The sequence below is a fragment of the Xenopus laevis genome, chromosome 1L (genome assembly GCF_017654675.1).
Source record: "Xenopus laevis strain J_2021 chromosome 1L, Xenopus_laevis_v10.1, whole genome shotgun sequence".
Classification (NCBI taxonomy): Eukaryota; Metazoa; Chordata; class Amphibia; order Anura; family Pipidae; genus Xenopus; species Xenopus laevis.
In genome coordinates this window covers 214,520,916-214,538,021 of record NC_054371.1, presented here as the reverse complement: position 1 = coordinate 214,538,021, position 17,106 = coordinate 214,520,916, and the positions used below count along the sequence as shown (strand labels likewise).

General features: G+C 42.0%; 1 protein-coding gene across 1 annotated transcript in view; it reads right to left on the bottom strand.

Moving 5' to 3' along the window:
* lifr.L (LIF receptor subunit alpha L homeolog) overlaps window positions 1-16,309 on the bottom strand; it is a 69,630-nt gene extending 53,321 nt beyond the window's left edge. Inside the window, exon 1 of the mRNA XM_018266325.2 lies at window positions 16,171-16,309. The gene's annotated coding sequence lies outside the window, so the exon portion shown is untranslated. The remainder of the gene's footprint in view (window positions 1-16,170) is intronic.
* Between the last annotated feature and the right edge of the window lie 797 nt (window positions 16,310-17,106).

Genomic DNA, 17,106 nt, shown 5'->3' with positions numbered 1-17,106 from the left:
TGACTCCACTTTTTCGAGTTCTTTTATTGATAGATAAAATAAAATCGTGGATGGGAGTTTGGTCGAGCTTGGTTCAATAAAAATAAGAGATATATTCAAGTTTTAGTAAATAACCCCCCTAGGTCTACTAAAAAAATGTAAACATTAAATAAACCCAATAGGCTGGTTTTGCTTCCAATGAGGATTAGTTGTATACCTTATTTGGGATCAAGTACAAGGTACTGTTTTATGATTAGAATAATGATAAAATGAAATAATTTTTGAAAATGTGAATTATTTGATTAAAATTGAGTTTATAGGAGATGGAAATCTGGTTGCTAGGTTTCAAATTACCATAGCAACCACGCTTTGACTTGAATAAGAGACTGGAATATGAATAGGAGAGAGCCGTATAGAAAGATGAATAACAAAAAGTAGAAATAACAAACAATACATGTGTAGCCTTAGGGCAGAGACACACGCTCAGATTCGGGGAGATTAGTCGCCCCAGCGACAAATCTCCACTTCTTTGGGGTGACTAATCACCCCGAACCGCTTCGTTTTCTGAAGTCGCCGAAGTTTCCTCATGAGGCAGCGTTCCGAGTGCCATCGTCGATTTACATTCTAGCAGCAGGAAGGCCGTTCGGGGAGATTAGTCGCCCGAAGAAGAGGAGATGTCGTCGGGCTACTAATCTCACTGAATCTGAACGTGTGTCTCTGCCCTTACAGAGCAGTTGTTTTTTAGATGGGGTCAGTGACCCCCGTTTGAAAGAAGAAGGCAAATAATTTCAAAACGATAAAAAAATGAATAATGAAGGCCATTTGAATTCTATAACATACTAAAATGTAACTTAAAGGTGAACCACTCCTTTAGTTATGCATACATGTACACTGCCGTCGCCTGCTGGGAAATGTGCACATTCAATAGCAAAGGGTGGGATAGGTGAAACAATGCCTAATTAGGCAGAAGCAGCGGGGGCACAATGGATCGCAGCCGTGAACCTGAGCATGAGTTCACTATTCTGTCTCACCATACAAAGCCACCTACAGATATATGCAGCACTCATTTCCCTGTCTCCCCCAGAGAAATTCCCTTCCTGGAAATAAACAAGCAGGTTCCCTCATGTTCCTTGCATGCTGTTTGTAACTCACTGTTTATTCAATCTGCTGCTTTCTAAGCCTGGTGCCATGCAACCCGCATTCCTGAGCAGCTTGCTCTATGGCAGCACGTCTGCTGCTTCTCAATGGGGTCTAGCCAGCTGCTCAGTCTATATAAATAGCCTATATATCACTGTACCAGCACTGCTAGCCAACAGAAATCCACTTTATCTGGATCTATATAGGAATACAGTAGCACTACAATAGTATTCCCCTTGCAGCCAATGGGAACATAGAATAATGGGAGCAAAGAATATGGGGCAGATTTATCAAAGGTTGAGGTGAATTAGCGAATGAAAAAAAAATTGAATTTTGAGCTATTTTTTTTGTACTTCGAATAGGGAATAGTCCAAATTCGGTTTGAATTTGAAAAAAATTAGAAATTTAAAGAGTACGGAGTCTTTAAAAATTCGACTTCGACAATTCGCCGTCTAAAACCTGCCGAATTGCTGTTTCAGCCTATGGGGGGCCTCCTAGAACCTATTTGGAGTCAATTTTTTATGGGAAAAACTTTGAATCAAATTCGATCGAATGCGCTATTCCTTCGATTTGGACTTGGGCCGAATATGGACCTATTTGATCGAAAACGGACCAAAAACTTCAACTTAATTTCGGTTGGTCTTTTTGAATTAGAATTTTAAGTTTTTTTCAATTCGAAATTCGACCCTTGATAAATATGCCCCTAAATGTATCTTATTATCCTCACACTCCTCGGGAGGGCGTTTACTGTATCAGCTGCAGTTTTCCTGTAATAAAGCAAGACCGTCGTCCTGAAAACAATGTGAAATATTTTCTTTTTGGACGCATACATTTTACTTTACAGCTTTAGAAGTTATTGGCATTCTTTGTGCTTGCATGAAGAAATAGCAAAAGAGAGAGTAATATTCCAAGACAATTTGTAATTGGTTTTTATTGTTTATTATTTGCGTGTTTTTTTTTTTAATTCCAAGTTTGTTTAGCAGCTCTCTAGTTTGGCATTTTAGCAGCTATCTGGTTGCTAGGGTCCACATTACCCTAGCAACCTGGAAGGGGTTTGAATGAGAGGCTAGAAGATAAAAAGTAACATTGGAGCCTTGCAGAGAACATCGGTTGCCGAGGGTCACTGACCCCCATTTGAAAGCTGGAAAGTGGGAAGGCAGATAATTTAAATACTTGAAAAAACAAATAAATAGGCAGAGCAGTTGATAAGTTGCTTAGAACAGGTAATTCTATAACATACTAAAAGTTTGCCAAAAAAGTAAATAAAAAGTTTTACTAAAGGTTTAACAGTTAAGTTTAGGGTTTGTTCAGCTAAATTAACTTTTAGCATGATGTAGAGAGTGATAATCAATTAGGTTTAATTTTTTTATTATTTGTGGGTTTTGAGTTATTTAGCCTTTTATGCAGCAGCTCTATCTGGTTGATTTGAATAAGAAACTGAAATATGATTAGAAGAGGCCTGAATAGAAAGATGTGTAATAAAAAGTAGCAAAAACATTACATTTGTAACCTTATAGAGCATTTGTTTTTAGGTGGGGTCAGTGACCCCCATTCCAAAGCTGGACAGAGTCAGTAGAAGGAAAATAAAAATGAATAATTAATAATGAAGACCAGTTGAAAAGTTGCTTAGAATTGGTCATTCTATAACATACTAAAAGTTAACTTAAAGATGAACAACCCCTTTAATATTAAGATACTATTATTCTTCAGTATTAATAACCATGTAAAGGAAGTTAATTTTGGGAAGATGGTGTCCCTTCAAAAGAACACTGGTGCGGTCTAGTGCCCATGGGAGCACAGCGTGGCATCCTTGGAGGAAAGTCCAGCTGCAAATGGAATTCTACAGGTAAAACTGCTGAAAGAACAAATAATTCACTCTACCATATACATTTTAATTCCTGAACCAATAAGTGTATTTTTTAGTTGTAATATTGGTGTGTAGGTGCATCTCAGGACATTTTGCCTGGTCATGTGCTTTCAGAAAGAGCCAGCACTTTAGGATGGAACTGCTTTCTGGCAGGCTGTTGTTTATCCTATTCAATGTAACTGAATGTGTCGCAGTGGGACCTGGATTTTTACTACTGAGTGCTGTTCTTAGATCTACCAGGCAGCTGTTATCTTGTGTTGCTATCTGGTTACCTTCCCATTGTGCTGCTGCTGGGGGAGAAGGGAGGGGGTGATATCACTCAAATTTGCAGTACAGCAGTAAAGAGTTACTGAAGTCTATCAGAGCACAAGTCACATGACTGGGGGTTACGTCTAGCCCCATGTCAGATTTCAAAATTAAATATTAAAAAAAAAAAACGTTTTCTCCTTTGAAGAATGGATTTCAGTGCAGTAGTCTGCTGGAACAGCCCTATTAACTGATGCGTTTTGAAAAAAAAACATGTTTTCCCATGACACTATCCCATTAAGTAGCCAAGAGAAACAGCTAATAATAGAAGAGAACATGGTGGCCACGTAATATGTAGCTTACGTAAACCTAATCCAAAACCTTAATAGCCTTATCGTTTGGTGTCCTGCAGTTGCCCTTTAAAGAACAGAAGGAAAGAGAAGACAAGTAAAGGCTGGTGAGCTGGGCAGAAATCATTGGTAAGCAAAGGAATGTGCCACAGCCTGGGCAGATAATATAAAAGACTGCAGGCAGCTCGAAGTTTAGATCCATTTACTGCATTACACTGCTGTATGTATCTGCATATACAGAGTAATAAAAGAACCCTTCTCATTCCCTAGCTTTGCCTGGGTTGCACATAGTGCTTGGGTATGCCAGCCATTACATGTATAAGGCTCTGTATTACAGCTCCCCAATGCCTACGTGGATGAATTATTTTAAACCCTTGGCAGGCAGGTAAAGGGCAAGGGATGGAGCCAGAGTGCTTTCAGCAGCAACTTCCAGTCAAATCAGCCGCAGCAATTAGATATCAAAAAATCATTAACCTGACAAATGTCTAAATTATAGACATATAAATAGAGGTAGAATAAATAGCTCCGGGAAAGCACTTCATGTGAAGTGAACTAGAGATGCTATTGAGTACTGCCTCTCTTCAACCCACCCCTGTCTCATGTTATTAAAGGGGAAACTGCCCTGAGTACGTTTTTTATCTTCCATTATATTTCCCTTAGTTCAGCATGATGTGAAATTATTCACATAGCATCCCTTCTTTGCATAATGCCGTTTATAACAGGCTAAAGCACTTGCCTCGACTGATATATATTATAATTATATATTGCTGTCTATAACACAGAAACATGCACCCAGGCACCCAGCGTTACACCCCTGAGATAGAAATTTACTTTCATTGTTCCTGCAGATTGTATCATATGAATTCATGATGGCAGCAGTGTAGCAACCTTGCCCAGAGGTAACAAATGAGCCACAGATAGTATCATCACATTTCAACTAATTCACATACACCCATGGCCGCTTATTGGCTATAGGAACACAAGAGCTATGAATAACCTATAAATGATATCCTTATAAACGGTGCTTAGTGATGTCATCGATTATAATCGGAGCTTAGTGACGTCATTTCTATCACATGACTCACTGAAACGTGTGTATTATAATAAATAAAGTACCCCTTGTTGCAAAATATAAGGATATTATAAGTCACCTCGGACTGTATAAAAAACACGAGGGCAAATGGTCATGGAACTCCTCGATAACTTATAATATCCCAATAGGGGCTTCCTTATTCACAATATATATATATATATTTATATATATATATATATATATATATATATATATATATATATATATATATATATATAGTCCAAACAGTGAATGCACTCTTTCCTGATTTCAGATATAAAAATGGGTGCGTAGGTCAATACAACATAGCAAATGGACTCGCACTCCTTGTTTATCGTGAAAAAATAGATGTGCTTTATTCACAATGCATTGTGAATAAAGCACATCTATTTTTTCACGATAAACAAGGCGTGAGGGTCCATTTGCTATGTTATGTGTATATATATATATATATATATATATATATATATATATATATATATATATAACCTACTTTCCTTTCAGATAACACTTTCACCTGCGCTATCACAACCATCTCTCTACACCCATACGTACAGAAACCTTAATGCATTTGATCCACAACAATTATCACCAGTAGCAGCACAACCCATCTCTCATATTAACAACTTTTCATGTCCAATTATGGCAGCTTCTCTCTACATCAATGCTCTTTCAACAACTCTTGACTCCCTAGCTCCTTCTACTACCCATCTACTACCCTTCACAGTTGACCAGCTAAACCCCAACCCTGGCACACTAGTTTAGTGTAGATCACCTGAACAACAGTGGAGAAAGTCACAAACTGATCCTGACTTTATGCACTTCAAGCTCATGCTTTCCTTCTACAATGGAGCTCTATCAGTAGTCAAAAAACTATAGTTCTCTTCTTTAACCTCCTCTCTATCCACTAAACTGCAACGACGGTTTGCCGCATTTAACTCACTACTATGCCCCCCCTCTGCACCCTCCTCCCATTAATGTAACTGCCCAAGATCTTGCTAATTTCTTTAAAGAAAAAAAATCGATCTCATTAGACTGAGCATATCATCTGACAACAATCTCAGACTAACGTGCAGTCCACTCACATCCACTTTGATCTCCTTCACCGCCACAACACTAGATGAAATTAACAAACTTAACTTGCTCAAACCCCACAACCCGCTCCCTTGACCACATACCTTCTCACCTCCTTTATCCAATCTCTGATACACTCCCCCCATGAACTTAGCCATCTTTTTAGGCAGAAGCGTAACTAGAGGGGGGCGGGCCCTGGCGCAGGACGCGCAGCCGGACCCCCGCCCCCCTCCGTACACCCGGAAACTGGCCAGAATATGCGCCGCATAGCGGCGCGCGTACTGCGCGTACTGCCGGGGGGCCCTGGCTCGCTCGCACCCCCTGCTCCCCCAGTAGTTCCACCACTGTTTTTAGGGCAGAGACAGGCGAGAAGATTCGGGGAGATTAGTCACCCGGCAACAAATCGCATCTTCTTTGGGCAACTAATCTCCCCGAAATGCCTCCCCGCCGGCGGGATGGACACGGAGAGATTTGTTTTCTGAAGTCGCCCGAAAGTTTTCTTGTGAGCCAACTACGGGCAACTTCAGAAAACGAAGTGCTCCGAGTGCCATCCCACCGGTGATTCCTATTCTAGCCATTGGGGAGGCAGTTCGGGGAGATTAGTTGCCCGAAGTAGAGGCGATTCATCGCCGGGCGACTAAATCTCCCCAAATCTTCTTGTATGTCGCTGCCCTAAACCTTTCCCTTTCTACTGGCACTTTTCCATCTTCAAAATAAGCACTTATCACTCCTATCCTCAAAAATACACTGCCATACACTCCAATAAACTGCAGATTTAATCTTTCAGTTACGTATATCAGTCTGTGTATGGGGGGCCTTTAATGCTACTGCTAATCCTATTGTACTCTGTAAACCCTTGTTTGTTATTTACTGTTTGTTTCCCTGTTTGTTATTGAATATAAAGCACTGCGTAACTTGTTGGCACTATATAAATAAATGATGATGACTATTGTGAGCAGGTTTTGCTTTGCATTATGCACTGAAGCTTTGTGCCTCTTTTATGCTAAGCTTTGCCTATAAATAATTAGTACAATATATTTCCTGTGTGTCGGACACAGAGATCAGAACCTTACATGGGAGAATTAAGGTACCCTCAAATGGTACAGTAGGCATAGGTCATGATACCTAAAATAAAACCTGGAGTGGACCCCTGAGGATAATTCACATGCTCCAAGCCCCCCCCCTCAACGCTTCCCTGGATTCCACAGAGCACTTCAGTCTGAGAAAAACTCTCCTCCCAAGAATGTCGCAGAAAGATACTGCATCTGGAATGTCTGAACAAACAATCACATTGTCCCTTTTGCCCTGTTCCACCCCCAGCTTTAATTTACAAATGAATGTCCGGTTCACTGCCATATCGCAGAGCTTTGCCTCTTTACCCCAGAGACAGGGAGCAGACGTTTAACACACGCATGTGAAACCAAAGGCCTTGTTATAAAAAAAAAAAAAAAAAAATAGGAGCTACCTATTATATAATTTACAAATCTCCTTGCATTTGCCTTCTCACAAATACTCTACACCGTAGGGTAGAACTCCACAGGCGATTTAAAGTGTGATAGCTTCCATCCCGACGCGATGAGATGAATCGCAGGCGTCACATTGGATGCGCTGAATCGAAGGAAAGTAATAGGAATGTCGTACGTTGTTGCTGCGTGCAACACAACGTTTTCCGATTTCTTTTTTCGGCAACTTCGTGACTTTCGGTGCATGCGCAACAGATTCCAACCGGCAAATGCTCCTACTGCGCATGCGCTGCCAAACGCCAGGGAATCCAGGAAGAAGACCTCACGGGAGAAGATGGCACCTGTGAACTCCATGGGAGAGGACCTGCGACGAGGGGTAAGTAGCAACTTAGGGGCATTTGCCCAGGAGGGGGAGGTAGGCCGGGGGGAGGGTTTCCTTCTCTTACACAAGGGCATTTGTTTGTGCGCTTCCCAGCGTTGCACTTTCCTCCATTCAGCCGCAGGGGAGCACAGGAGTAGACGCACTGAATTATTGTCAATGGGGCTGTACTCACACAGACGCATGTATGCGGCGAACGCACGAAAAATGCAACATGCTGCACCCAACCTGCGTTTGGAGCTTACATCGTTTGTGTGAGTACAGCCCCATCTAGTCCTGCGCTCCCCTGCGGCTGAACAGAGGAAAGTGCAACACAGGGGAGCGCACAAACGCTCGTGTGTAAGGGCACACCAGGAGATTCAGGGAGACTTATTAGCCCGGCGACTAATCACCTATTCTTTGGGGCGACTAATCTTCCCGAACTACTTCCCCGTGTCTTCCGCCTGCTTCAATGATAAAACGCCTGCGCCAATGCACTTGCAACGCTTCGCCCGAAGTTTACTCGTGAGGAAACTTCGCAAATCGAAGCGCCGCGAATGCATTGGCGCAGGTGTTTTTCATTGAAGCAGGTGGAAGACACTGGGAAGCAGTTCGGGGAGATTAGTCGCCCAAAAGAAGGGGCGACTAGTCGCCGGGCTACTAAATCTCCCCGAATCTCCAGGTGTGCCCTTACCCTAAGAGCCCTAATTCAGTTTGTTTATATTATAGGCATTACTGGCTTGAGATCAGTGTGTCGGTGTTTCTTTGTGAAAACAAACAAATAAGCAAGATCTCCTGTGAGTTGTCAAGTTTTTCCTACAAGCCTCAGCGCTTGTGTAACTCTTGGGTTTGCTGCCAACCTACCTGCCCGGGACAAACACAGGATTCCGACTTCCCTTTCTTTGTGCCACGCACATGAGACACTGTGTACAGATTCACTTCCACATTTGACTTTGCAATTCTCTCTTTAAATGTCCAGCCCTTTTTCAGCATGGCTGTTTTCTGATTAACCAGAATGAAATACTCTCTATTTCTGAACATTTTTCTAAACTTGGAAGTCGAATTTTCACCTTCCTATGTCTTTCTGAAGCAGCTCGGGGGGGGGGGGGGGGTGAGGAATTATTTGCCTTCTTCTTCTGGCTCTTTCCAGCTTTCAAATGGGGGTCACTGACCCCATCTAATAGCAAATGATCTTCAAGGGTACAGATTTCTCGTTACTACTACTTTTTACTACCCATTGTTCTAATCAAGCCTTCTCCTATTCATATTCCAGTCTCAAAATGGAGAGGGGCCCTTGAAGGCCCGTATGGGGCCCGTCAAGGGATTTTTATGTCTGCAGTTTGCTGAAGGACTCCAAAGACGTATTTGTATTTTTCAGTTCAGTTGTTTTCAGATTGTTCTCCAGAAATAAAGACTTCTGCCCTACCAATCACCAGCCTATTTGCCTACAAATAAGCATTATACCGACCACCCAAATATTTCTACAGCCTTTCAAAAGCTGGGCAATCATAGTGAGATCTGCTCATTTGGAATAGTCAAAATCAGGATGATCTGATCTGGAAAGGGATGCACTGATGCAGTCCTCCCTCGATGGGATTTTTAGCCGATAACTGGCTCAATTACATTTTTTTTTTTTAAATTATGCAATAACAGGTTTAGGTGAACATCCCCTTTAAAACAACCAAAGATACATTTTGCAGCCAATTAGACTATGAATGCAGCGAGACCTTGGGGCAGTTGCTCCTGCGCAGAAAGATCTATTGAACCCCAAGTGGCCAATGGAGGAAGATCGGATTGTTCCAGCAGTGCACAACCACAGCGAGAGGCTAATGGGATATTGTCCAAATATTAGTATCAAAAATAAGGTTCAGTCTTACTATTACAGAGAAAAATTTGAGATTTTTCTGGAGAACAGATTGTATAACTGCATAACAATCCCAAACATGCGCCCCCCCCCCTGAGAGGCTGAACATCATACAGTCCAGTAACAGCTGGGCCCAGACACAACTTGGGACGGAACCGTGTAATGAAAACAAAATGCTTCACTTTTGCCTCCAATCCCAGCTTCATTCAGACTTTTTTTTTTTTTTTTACCAAAGTCATGATTTCCCAGAAATCACAGGACTTGTTTATACTCTCAGGCTGCCAGCAGCACAGCAACGTCTGTAGCCGTGACTTGGAGATCAGAGACAGGACACATTTGTGCCAGAAAAATTTGGGCACTCTCTTAATTCCAGAAAGTCACACCAATAGACCTAAGGTCCTGGTCAAACACCCAGAGAAATCATGTGAAGTGTTATGGAAATCTGACCATGATTTAATGACAAAATACTACAACTATTGCTCCGCTGAGCCCCACTATTTTCGGACCATGTGTGGAGAGTTCCGACATTTTTCGTCCGGCGGAGATCGGTCGTTTTGGTCGATCGGACAGGTTAAAAGATTTCTGTCAGCTGCCGATAATATCTCTGTATGTATTGCCGATCGAACGATTTTCAGAGGGAGACTGTCACCAGCTTTGTCGGACATAACTTTCGTAGGATTGCTGTCAATGGCTGATCTGTTCTTTTACTACTTTAATCGGAATGGTTAGTGGCAGGTTTGGGAGATGGGGAAGTTCGAGGATTCGAACGATCGGATCTTTGCATCTAAGGACCAGCTTTATACGTCGGAGTTCTTGAGCAATCCCTGTATGACAGCTCCAGGCTCCATGTCTAACAAAACTTTCCATTGAAAAGCAGCATCAAGGGGGTTATTTATCAAAGATCAAAAATTCGGGTTTTTTATTTTTCTTTTAAAAATAAACATTTTTCGAGTTTTTTTTATACCTAAAAATACGAGTTTCGCTCGAAAAAACTCGATAAGTTTGACTGATTTGAGTTTTTGTTTTTTATTTTGCAAAACGTGATCCATTCGAGTAATCAAGTTTTTCACCCCGACTACACAGATTCAAGTTTTTTCTTTGAGGTTTTCTTTAATTTTAGTTCTGAGTTCATTCCAGGTCTAAAGAAGCTCACAAAGCTCTAAAATTCGACCTCCCCAAAGTGTGAGGGAAAAATGAAAACATTTTTGCAGATAAAACACCCACATGATATTTCATGTCATCATTTTGTAACCATAACACGCATTAATGATCACAAAATGAATTATGTCTACACAAAATAAGTTAGGTAAATACAAAAGTAACTTAGGAGAAGACTGAATCCTGCAAATATCTATAAGGCTGCAGGTTATGTTTCTTGGCTTCACTCTCCTAACAATGCTGCACCTATGTATCATGCCATGCTCTAATAGACAGTGCTCCTGAACTGGAACACCCAACAAATAAAAATCAGATGCACGTGAGAGACATGGAATTATCCATAATGGGACACAACCCCCCAATAATCTAGGGGCCCTCCACTGATTTTTGTATCCCTGTAGCATCTAAGTGCAAAAAGTATCACATCTATACACCTTTACCAGCACTGATGACATATCCTGCAGTCAAGCCGCTATATGGAATAAACCTGTCGAATAAGCAGAACTGTATTAAACTGGGCTGAACCCACAACTGCAGTGATTGTGTCTCTGTCCAATACCGATCAACTTCACTCGTCCAAAAAAGTCATTCAAAGCAATTTTCATATATCCATTTTTTTCAGTGGTAGCAGAAGTCAAATCTTACCAGTTCTGCCTCATTATTTCAGGAGTCAGAAACAGAACTGTGGAGAACAGAAACACCCAGGTACTGTTTTCAATGGCAATTTATTTCCAAATAACTTAAATTTCAAATAATTATTAAACCACTGAAAATGTTTAATTTGCGTCTGTTGGAGTTGCTCAGAATTAAATGTTTTTTGGGCTATTTATTTCACTAAATTACTGCCACCTAGTTACTGTTTATAGCTCAGTGTTTGTCCCCAGCTTGGTACAATTACTGTAAATGAAAACTGTAATGTATGCACAGCAACACTATACAGTCATACTTATTACATTCACACAATTATGTATGAGAAGACACTGTGTAACTATGTATTAATTAAAATCTCCAGACCTTGATACAATATTTCCATTACTGCCTCACTGACAAAGAGCCACGGAAACCAGATTTTGTAACAGAAAATCTAATCATCGAACCAGACAGGAGTCCAAGTGATCACACCAGTATGGAAAGCAGGACTTTACCAATAATACACTTATTTATAACTCAGGATATGCTTCATTCAATGTTTCCTTAAAGGGATACTTCATGGAAAAAACATTTTTTTCAAAATGAATCAGTTAATAGTGCTGCTCCAGCAGAATTCTGCACTGAAATCCATTTCTCAAAAGAGCAACTGATTTTTTTATATTCAATTTTGAAAACGGACATGGGGCTAGACATATTGTCAATTTCCCAGCTGCCCCAAGCCATGTGACTTGTGATCTGATAAACTTCAATCACTCTTTACTGCTGTACTGCAAGTTGGAGTGATATCACCCCCCTCCCCCCCCCCCATCAGCCAAACAAAAGAACAATGGGGAAGGTAGCCAAGTCACAAGTCACATGACATGGGGCAGCTGGGAAATTAACAAAATGTCTAGCCCCATGTCAGATTTCAAAATTGAATATAAAAAAACTGTTTGCTCTTTTGAGAAATGGATTTCAGTGCAGAATTCTGAAAATTCACTGATTCATTTGGAAAAAAAATGTTTTTCCCATGACAGTATCCCTTTAAGTAGACAGCAAGTTGCAGAAACCAAGGGGCTCTCTGGAGCCAATGTAAGCGATGCCACCCTAGAGACTGGAAAGGTTAAAATGAGATTTGATTGTTAGCTGTAGGGCAATCAATCAGTACTTGTAGGAAGCAGTAAAGCCACTTTCAGATACAGCAACAGTGAGAGATGGATGGAAAAGTAATTGTACACATTTTTGGGATTTTCCACCCAAAAAAAAAAAAGGATTTTGTTGGGATTTTTGCCGGAAAACCACAAAATCTTGCATGAAACCCAGCGCAGATCAAGATATCCTCGGGACTTCTCCCATTGACTTATATGAAACCTGGGCAGGTCTGAGATGCTGGATTTTACGATTTGGACTTTTTCCATTCTCTGGGTATAATAAATCCCAAAAAATTGTCATTCGTTATAGGTATTTACACCCAAAGTCACTCCTTGTATTTTTTCCAAATAACCAATGCCCTTTTCCCACCACCTGTTATGGATTTCATGGAAAAAGCCTCCACACTATGTGCATGGTCTGCTTTTCTCTAACTGCTTTTTGTATGCTAGATGTGGCTTGCTCCACAGATCGGCAGGGCCTCTGTGCACGTAAACTAAGAGGCAGATTTATCAAGGGTTGAATTTAAAATCCGAAATTCAATTTTTTCGAGTTTTTTATGGTCAACATTGGCAAAATCGACTAGGGAGTTATTCGAGTTTTCGGATCGATTTTATTCATCCAAGTTTATAAAATTTTATTTTTTTTTAATACATTTTGATTGGTTGAATTTCGAGTCTATGGGAGTTTTTAAAAACTCACATGAATTCGAAATTCGACCTTTGATAAATGGACCTCCCTGTGGATTTTGGCATGGAAACACAAAAGAATAAATAGATGCACACAGGCCGACAGTGTGGAACTACACAAAGGAGCAGTTGGGAGCGTAAGGAATGACCAAGAAAAAAAACAACAAAAGAATAAGAAGCAGGGAATGCCAACAATACAAAGATTCCCTGACAGCCTACAGACAATGCTGGGAGTTATTAACATTATTTTTCAGAGATAGAACATAATTTTGACAGTTACACAACATATAATTGTTTAGCTAATTAGTAACGAAAAGAAATAAATTATGGTTTTTGAAAACCACTTTTTAAATTTATCTGATTAAAGGAGCTCTCCGTCCAAAACAAGTTTGGGTTTTCGCACATACGGGTATGGGATCCGGTTTCGGGAAACCCGTTATCCAGAAAGCTCCCAATTACGGAAAGACTGTCTCCCACAGACTCAATTATAATCAAAGGATCCAAATTTTATAAAATGATTTCCTTTTTACTCTGTAAGGGGCACACCTGGAGATAAAACGGCTCTTCTTTCGGGGGGCTAATCTCCCCGAACTGCTTCCCCGTGTCTTCCGTCCGCTTCAATGAAAAAACGCATGCGTGAATGCATTTGCGGCACTTCAATTTCCGAAGTCGCCGGATGACTAAATCTCCCCAAATCTCCTTACCCTAATAATAAAACAGTAGCTTGTACTTGATCCAAACTAAAATATGATTAATCCTTATTGGAAGCAAAACCAGCCTATTGGGTTTATTTAATGTTTACATGATATTTTAGGAGACCTAAGGCACAAAGATCCATTATCCGGCAAATCCCAGGTCCCGAGCATTCTAAAGCACTTTGTATCTTGACAGCGCTATATAAATAAATGATGATGATTCTGGATCACAGGTACCATACCTGTACTAAAAAATATAATTCTCGGCAACTTTCCAATTTACATTCTTAGTCATATGCAAACGTAATTGCTGCTGAAAACAGTATCTGTCTAACCCAGTGCAGCAGAAGCCGAGCAATGAATACAATTGGAGGAGAAATGACTACTGCTACATTGTTTTAGGAGTCAGAACCAGAGAACAGAAAGGGATAAAGAATGAATATTTTCAATTGCATTTACAAATGACTTTAAAAGCACTGACCATTTCTAATTGACGTACATGGGGAAACTTGCTTAGAATAACGTTTTTATACCGTGCAATAACAGGTTTAGGTGGAGATCCCCTTTAAGCAAGCATTCTGCAGTCCATTAGACTGTGCAGCCATGAGAGCAGCAAGAGGTTGGGGCAGAGGTTTGTTACACACAGAGAGCTTTCCATGGTACTGTGCAATAGGACAACATGTACAGCAGCTAATAGCAGAGGGTAGTCCATTCCCAAACTGCACAATCCCTGGATAAATGTCAGCACCGATACACAGTCAGACTCGACCTCCACACGCATTTCCCCCAATACATTCTCCTTCCCCAGTGTATCACGGGGTACAAGCGAGACAGAGCAGCATGACACCCTCTTCCCACACAGATTTTATAAAATCATTCCTTGAGTGCTTTGATGACAGTAATACATAACATTTGCCTTGTTTTTGTGTGAGGTTAAGTCGAAGAACCAAAACAATCTGTAGACTCCAAAGTTACATACCCAAACTTTCCCCAACATCCCCCCCCCCCAGTAAAAACAATAGTCCCGGCCCAGTAATTCATATAACCTCGCACAAATACATTCACAGACAGATTTAGAACATGATTTGTCAATTGTATGTAACACACTGGAAAACCTAGGCTGCTTGACTTGATTTTAATGGGCCCCCCCCTCAGTGCCAACTCCTGATCTGGGTGCTGCATGTTATTGATCCACTGGTATCAAATGGGTTCTACCCCTGTGTCAACACCTGAGTAATCTGGTACTACTGGGTCCCACGGTCCTACATGTCACTGTTTCCTGGTATCAAACTGGTTCTATTCCTGTGCCAGCTCCTCAGTAATGTGGGTGCTAAACTGTCCTACATGTCCTGAGTAATCTGGGTGCTACACTGTCCTACATGTCCTGAGTAATCTGGGTGCTACTAGGTCCCACTGCCCTACATGTCCTGAGTTATCTTGGGTGCTACTAGGTGCTACACCTTCTAACATGTCCAGAGTAATCTGGGTGCTACTAGGTGCTACACTGTCCAACGTAATCTGAGTGCTACTAGGTGCAACACTGTCCTACATGTCCTCAGTAATCTGGGTGCTACACTGTCCTACATGTCCGGAGTAATTTGGGTGCTACTAGCTCCCACTGCCCTACATGTCCTGAGTAATTTGGGTGCTACGCTGTCCTACATGTCCTGAGTAATCTGGGTGCTACTAGGTGCTATGCTGTCCAACATGTCCTGAGTAATATGGGTGGTACTAGGTGCTACACTGTCCTACATGTCCTGAGTAATCTGGGTGCTACTAGGTGCTACACTGTCCTACATGTCCTGAGTAATCTGGGTGCTACTAGGTGCTACACTGTCCTACATGTCCTGAGTAATCTGGGTGCTACTAGGTCCCACTGTCCAACATGTCCTGAGTAATCTGGGTGCTACTAGGTGCTACGCTGTCCAACATGTCTGGAGTAATCTGGGTGCTACTAGGTGCCACATGTCGCTGCTCTGCTGGTATGAAACTGGTTCTATAGCTGGTCCCAGTGGGCTAGTAACAAATGGATTCTACTCTGTGCCAGTTAATGACTTGGGTGCAAGTGGCAGTAGAAGCTCATGAGTCGGTGCTGACGGATGTCACTAATGTAGTTGCTCCAGTCTGATCAGGTGGTGCCAGGACAGTGTCAGAGGGAACTGGGTGCTGTTACATCGCTCCACCCAAAGAGCTGGGCCGGAGTGTGTTGTGTCCCATTGCCGGGTGCCAGTCTGTGTCCAACAGTCCCAGTATATTCACATTCCCGATCCTCGTGCTGCTCCCGGGTCTCCCCTTCCCTGTGTTTTTCTCCCACCTCCCCCCGCTATGAGCGACACCCATTGTGCCAAACACTGAGCCGATGCCACCCTCCAGCACCCGCACTCTCTACCCTGGATACCCCGGCGTTGCCCCCTGAATTTTCTGCCCATGCCCACGTACCTTGCCCGCGTAACTTTGCTTCTCCGTCCGCAGCCTGAGGAGCAGCAGCAGCAGCAACAGTGAGGTGAGTCACTAGCCGAGTCTCTTCCCTTCCCAGAGCTGGGACCTCGTGACGTCACCGCATCCCTGCTCCATTGCCCGCCCCTCTTGGATTTTGAGGCGTGGCTAAGTAGTGAGTCAGCTCCCTGGTGTGGGCGGGAAGGGGGTGGGTCTGGAGTGAGCTGCTTAGAAAACACTATACTGTTCTCTATAGTCATATTCCTGTCTGCTCTTCACATAGCCGCTGCCTCAGGAGCTGCTGGATTAGTAATATGCAGAAGACTTTTGTACATACCTCTTTTAAATAAAGTGCTTCTGTTTTGTACATATACTAATTACTAGACGTCTTAATCGTCGTTTTTTATTATTTCTGGATTTTTGAGCTTTTTATTCAGCAGCTCTCCAGTTTGTAATCTGGTTGCTAGGGTTCAAATGACCCTAGCAACCACTGGCATAACTAGATGCTACTGGGCCCCACCGCAAATTCATTTTAGGGCCCCCACATATCCAGAGGTTGTCCTTTTTTACTTATATTTACTGAAATTGCTGATTAATTAGGGTCTCATAGGGTCCTCTGTACCTCCTGGCCCCTGCTAGTAACCATGCACTGATTAGTATAAGAGACTGCAATAGGGTTCCCACCAGCCGGTAAAACACCTGCCAGGGCCGGTATTACAAATTTACCTGCAATGTAGCTGCCAATAATTTGTAATACCCTTAACAAAAGCCCTTGTCCTCCGGTGGAAACGTACATTTTCTTCTTCATCTTACCCTCACGCAATGTGGCCCGGCCCCCTTTTGAGGAACGACCCCTACTTCTCCGCCCCTTTTTGCATCACGGCCCGGCCCTTTCGTTTCCGCCCCCACCACTGGCCGGTAAATTTTTTTAAAAAGATG